At 39.9% G+C, this 6,480-nt stretch overlaps 1 pseudogene; it reads left to right on the forward strand.

The window, feature by feature from the left end:
• Nucleotides 1-1,464: 1,464 nt before the first annotated feature.
• LOC102887348 lies at nucleotides 1,465-2,076 on the forward strand (annotated as a pseudogene).
• Nucleotides 2,077-6,480: the final 4,404 nt, after the last annotated feature.

Genomic DNA, 6,480 nt, shown 5'->3' on the forward strand with positions numbered 1-6,480 from the left:
CAAATCTATCGCTTTTTCTTCCTGGATACATTACTAGGCTATATTCCCCACCCCTCTTGCATCCAGCTGGGCCATGGGACTGAGTTCTGGACAATGAAATGTGTGTGGAAGTAGGGAATGCCTCTTCTAGACGTGGTCTCCAAATCACCCCTTGAAATTCTCCAAGTTCATGCCTCCCTCATCTGTAGCCAGATATAGAGGACTCACTGGAAGACTCCAGGGCACCAGGAAAAGGCAGAGCTTCTAGATGAGTCCATGAATCTCTGAGAAACAGAGGGCCCTTCTTCCTCCCCCACTGATCCATATGGGACTGTGACATGAGGAAGAAATAAACCTTTATTGTGGTAAGCCACTGTGATTTGGAGGTTGTTGTTCCAGCACTTAGCCTACCATGACTAATTTGACTCCATCTTTGGAGAAACTGCCTTTATCCCCTGAGTCTCAGTTTTCTCATCTGAAAATGAGAGGTTTAGAATTGGTGCTCTCTTGGTTGCCTTTTGGCTGTAACACTCCATTTATAAATGGTATGATTATTATTTCCAAGTGGTTTCAAACTCTGCAAGGACTAATTGCAGAATTTCTCTATTACGATAAAGAGTAAATTCTCTGTTTATAGATGGGTTGTGTTCCAAAAGTCCAGGTACAAGTCCCTTGTTGGAACATTGTTTTTGTGAGAAAACAGCTCCAACATTTTAAAATATACACAGATTCCTACTTAATCCTCAGTTCAGAGACCCCCTGAACCCCAACTAGAGGCGCTGAGTGAGGTGGAAGATCAGAGACTGGGCAAAGGCTCTGGGACATGATTAGAGAGGGACAGGATGAGAGGGTAGGATGACTGAACCATGAGCCAGGATGTCAGCTGCACGAGGTTCTTTGGGAGGCCATAGAAGACATTATGTATATGAATTATTCCTACCTTGGATATTTCCAATTCTACATATATTTCTTCATTAAACAGTGCTTGTGTACATGTTCTGTGCAGGGGTGGATTTACCATGGAGCTAATGAAGGTCAAGCTTCAGGGTCCTCACACACACAGGACCCTTCCAAGGCCTTAGAAATGTGTTCACAGGTATTTGTTTTGTAAAATTTGTAAAAGCAAGATATTTTAACTGCAGTTGGTTAAGACCGCTGCCTATTTACACTTCAACTTCTCCTTCTTCATATTTTCCCTTGAGTTTGATTGCCATAGACATCTAACTGGAATGGCTACAAACATTTTTGGAATCTAGGTAAAGGGAAGTTTAGGTAGGGGATACACTCCATCTGTGATCTAGTCACATGGTTAACAGTCATTACATGTAAATTGAGCTATGATCCACCACCCAGATAAAAGGATAGGTCCAGGAGTCTCTGCCTACCTTGCTGACTCACCTGGAATTATAATATGTAGGTGCAAAGCCAGAGTTCAAATCAAGATCTAAACTTTTCATGCTTTTTTTCTCCAGACAGCTGCTGAAGATGGCAGAGGGACAGGTCCTGGTGTTCGATGGTTGAGGCCATCTCTTGGGCCACCTGGTGGCCATCGTGGCCAAGCAGGTACTACTGGGCCAGGAGACAGTGGCCGTGTGCCATGAGGGCATCAATATTTCTGGCAATTTCTAGAGAAACAAGTTGAAGTACCTGGTCTTCCTCCTCAACCAGCTGAACGCCAACCCATCCTGGAGCACCTACCTCTTCCGAGCGCCCAGCCTCATCTTTTGGCGGACCACGCAAGGCATGCTGCCCCAACCAGAACAAGCAGGGCCAGGCTGCCGTGGACTGCCTGCCTCAAGGTGTTTGACGGAATCCTGCCATCCTATGACAAGAAAAAGTGAATGGTGGTTCTTGTTGCCCTCAATATTGTGCATTTGAAGCATACATGGAAGTTTTTCTACCTAGGGCGCCTAGCTTATGAGGTTGGCTGAAAGTACAGGCAGTTACAGCCACTCTGGAGAAGAGGAAGGCCAAGAACCCATTATCAGAAGTAAAAATAGCTCACAAGGCTACGGAAACAGGCTGAAAAGAATGTGGAAAAGGAAACTGATAGAAAGGTACACAGAGATCCTCAAGATCCATGGACTCCTGTTCTGAGCCTAATAAAACTGACAGTCAATTCCTAAAAAAAAAAAAGAAAAAGACAAGAAAAAAAAACTAAACACTTCATCCAGCATCTGGTACCAGAAGTACGTGAGAGTGAGGAGAATCAAGTTTTAAAAATGTATGAAGCCAGAAACTAGTCTGAAGAAAATTTTTCCAGTTGTCAGCTGTGCAAAAATATAAGCTAAGAATTCTGTCCTTACATCAGTCAAAAGTTTTGTCCTGTTGGCAATATACTTGCTAACGGTATATATCATTATAAATGTACCATACATTCCTTTCTCTTTTGATGGGAACTTTTCAAATTACAATTTATCAGAATTCCAATCTTTTTACAATGTTTGATGATTGGACACAAATTGCCGATATCAACACAGATAATAAAAAAACTCATAATACACCATCTATAATGAGATTTTCAAACACAAATCAGCTAGCAAATGTAGTCAATTTGAATAATACATCTAAGATTGGACCCTGCACAGGAAAATTTGAAATGCTCTGAATTCTTATAGCTCATAAATGAAATTTGATCAAGGTTTTCCCCCAATTTGATAACGAACCTAAGCATTTGCATGACATTGCCAATAACAAATTGTGAACCTGAACCTTTCCTAAATGATTAAATAACAAAAGACAGTTTTGATCTGCCATGCTAAGAAAAAACTGAATTATTTTTGTAGTTCTCTCTATAAAGTAGTATTATTAAATCATTGCCCTATGAAGAAGCAATCAAAGAGTACATGTACAAAAATGTAAGGAAAAACTAATATTCAAGTGTGCCTGGAATTTATTTCATCAAACTATTATGGGGATTTTTTTGTGATATTTGTGGTATTATCAACTTTAAAAATTTTATGATTTGTTGTGATTTATATTCTCATCATAAACAAATATTCATTTTCACATCTATCTTTACATTTCTAATTTTTTTCTTTAAAACATCCCCACTCCCACAATTGAATAAGCATCAAGCTCCACTAAACCTGGCCAACTGCAGTGCAGAGCATGCTCGTAGATACTGCTACAACTATTTGAGGTGTTGGGGCTGGTTACTCAGATACCATGCCCAGGAGCTGAGTATTGTTAGGTTATTTGGATTGATCAGGCTATGGAAAATGGGCACAGGTTCAAAAAGTCAGAGTGGGTCAAACTAAAATGTTTTTTCATGGGCTCACCTCTGAGGCATTTTAGGTCCCCAGAAACATTACCAGGCCCGCTGCTGTCTTTGCTTCTTGGGGATCCCAGGATCAGGAGGAGCCCTGCCTTTCACCATCTACGTCTGATGTTTTGTTTGTTTTGTTTTTTCCACTGAACAGTGTTTCAAGTACCAAAAACATTCTAATGTCCTTAATGAAATTAAACTCTTTACTGGCCAAAAAACAAACAAACAAACAAACAAAAAACATGCTGTTTAAACAAACAAAAAAAGTGTTTAGTAAAGCAAAATGATTCTACCTCCTTGAAAATTAAGCGTTGTCAGATGTTTGTGCTAGCATCAACTAGTAACACAAATGGGTAAACTCAGTTCACCATAATCTGTCAAATCCTGAAAAGAGAAATGGTACCAGTGCTGCCTTTTTTCCCTTTTCTGGAAGGTGTGCAAAGTATTGTGGTTTACTCAACTCCACTGTGACTTTGGTCATTAACTTATGTCCCCAAATAGATCAGGCAGAGATGAAAGTATGAAGTTAAAACTGGGAGGAAAAGAGACAGGGCCTATTTTTTACCCTGATAGCACTGCCTACAGGGGTCATGCTTCAGTCCTTTAGAAGAAGTTAAGCAAATCTCTGGCCTCATGAAACAGGAGGCCCCTTTAAGACAACTCCACTGTCACTTTGGTCATTAACTTATGTCCCCAAATAGATCAGGCAGAGATGAAAGTATGAAGTTAAAACTGGGAGGAAAAGAGACAGGGCCTATTTTTTACCCTGATAGCACTGCCTACAGGGGTCATGCTTCAGTCCCTTAGAAGAAGTTAAGCAAATCTCTGGCCTCATGAAACAGGAGGCCCCTTTAAGATGACTGGCCAAGTAGGGAGAGGTCAGCACAGCACAACTCTGCTGACCCCTGGCTGAACCCGTTGGATATTCTGGCCCATCCTGGCTTCTGATTTGAACCTGCCACCTAGGCTGACCTCTCAGTTTCTATCCTTACCAGCTGTTTTTCCTATTGCTGGCTCAGCCCACATTCTGCCTAGCTTCATTCCACCATGTCTGTTTCCGATTGGTTCCTTTCTCCCTTCCATTTTAGTTTTTGCAAAACTAAAGTAATAACTTGCAACCTCTATTGAGTTTGTGTGTGTGTGTGTGTGTGTGTGTGTGTGTGTGTGTGTGTGTTAAAAACACTTAACATGAGATCTGCCCACTTTACAGATTTTTAAGTGTGCAATAGAGCATTGTTATCTACAGGCACAATGCTGTACAGATCTCTAAAACTTATTCATCTTGCATAACTGAAATTTACATCAATTGATTAGCAACTTCCCCTTTCTCTCTCCCCTAGCTCCTGGCAATTATCATTTTATTCTTTGATTCTATAAGTTTGACTATTTTAGGTAACCTGTTTAAGCGGAATCATGCAGTATTTGTCCTTCCATGACTGGATTATTTCACTTAGCATAATATCCTCAAGGTTCATCCATGTTATCGCAAAAAAGAAGGATTTAAAAAAGGATTTCCTTCTTTTTTAAGATAATGTTTCATTGTATGTATATACTACACTTTAAAAAATCTATTCATTTGTCAATGGACATTTGTTTCCACACATATTGACAATTGTGAATAATGTTGCAGTGAACACAGGAGTACAGATATCTCTTCAAGATTCTGGTTTCAATTCTTTTGGAACCAGAAAGGATTATGGGATCATATGGCAGTTCTATTTTTATTTTTTTGAGGAATCTCTATACTGTTTTCCACAGAGGCTGCATTTTACATTCACACCAATAATGTACAAGGGTTCCAATTCCTCCACATCCTTGCCAGCACTTGTTGTCCTGTTGTTTTTTTTATAAGACCCATCCTATCAGGTGTCAGGTGTTATTTCATTGTGATTTTGATTTGCGTTTCCCTGACGATTAGTGACATTGATCATCTTTTTATATACCTATTGCCATTTGTATGTTTTCCTTTGGAGAAATGTCTATTCAAGTCTTTTGACCATTTTAAAATCAGGTTATTAGTTTTTTTACTGTTGAGTTATAAAAGTTCCTTATATATTTGGAAATTAATCCCTTATCAGAAATACGGTTTGCAAATATGTTCTCCCATTCTATAAATTGCCTTTTTACTCTCTCAATGATTCTCTTTGCTGTGCCCCACTTATTTTCGCTATTGTCGTCTGTTTTTGTTTTCGTATCAATGAAATCATTGCCAAGATCAAAGTCATGAAGTCTTTTGTTTTGTCTTTTTTTTTCATGAAGTCTTGTTTTTTTTAAGAGTCATACAGTTTCGGTCTTATGTTTAATGTTTAAGTCTTTAATCCATTTTGAGCGTAATATAAGGGTCGACTTTCACATTTTGCATATGAATAGCCAGTTTTCCCAATAGCCATTGTTGATAGTGAGTTTTCATTCACCAAATATTTATTGAGCATCTTTGGCCCAGGCATTATGACGAGCATAGGGAATTCAAGGTCCAGAATAACATAATGGTTGCAAGCACACTCTCCGGGACCAAACTGCATGGGTTCAAATCCTGGCACCATTATTTCTAACTGTGTAACCTTGGGCAAGTTTCTAACTTCGTTGTGCCCCAATATCCTTATCTACACAAAAGGGATAATAATTATGGTCCTTTCTTCACAAGTTTAGTGTGAGGATTAAACGAGTTAACACATGTAAAGGGCTTAGAAAAGTGTCTAGCACCCGGTAAGCATTCTTAAGTGCTGGCTAAGTTAAAGCATAGTCCTTGCCTTTCAAGAAGCTAACAGCCTACAGTTGCCCCATCCACCTGTCTCACCTGGCAGGGTAGGGCCATCTGGGTCTTTTGGTACCTCAAGTGATGAAAGACTCCTGACCACCTGTTTCTGAAATCATAGATGAGCCAGGTGCAAATTCCTGTGTCACAGTTTTACTGTGTGACCTGGGACAAGTAATTCTACCCTGGGTCTCCCTTTATACATTTGTTTAAAAAAAAAAAAAAGATCAAAATTGATTCTAAGATCCCAACAAACTCCATGTTCTGGGTAGTCTAAGTTGAAACTTGGGTAAGTCTCTTAACCCCTTGGTACTTGTTTCCTCATCTGTAAAATGGGATAATATTACTAACCACTTCCTAGGTTGTGATGAAGACTCTACAACTTAAGGAAAACGCCAGATGTCAGCGCGCGGTCCGTGCATCCGGCTTTTATACTCACTCGCCTCCGCCACTCAGCGCAGGCGCGCTGGCCCGGAGC

Source organism: Pteropus alecto, unplaced genomic scaffold, assembly GCF_000325575.1.
Source record: "Pteropus alecto unplaced genomic scaffold, ASM32557v1 scaffold196, whole genome shotgun sequence".
Classification (NCBI taxonomy): domain Eukaryota; kingdom Metazoa; phylum Chordata; class Mammalia; order Chiroptera; family Pteropodidae; genus Pteropus; species Pteropus alecto.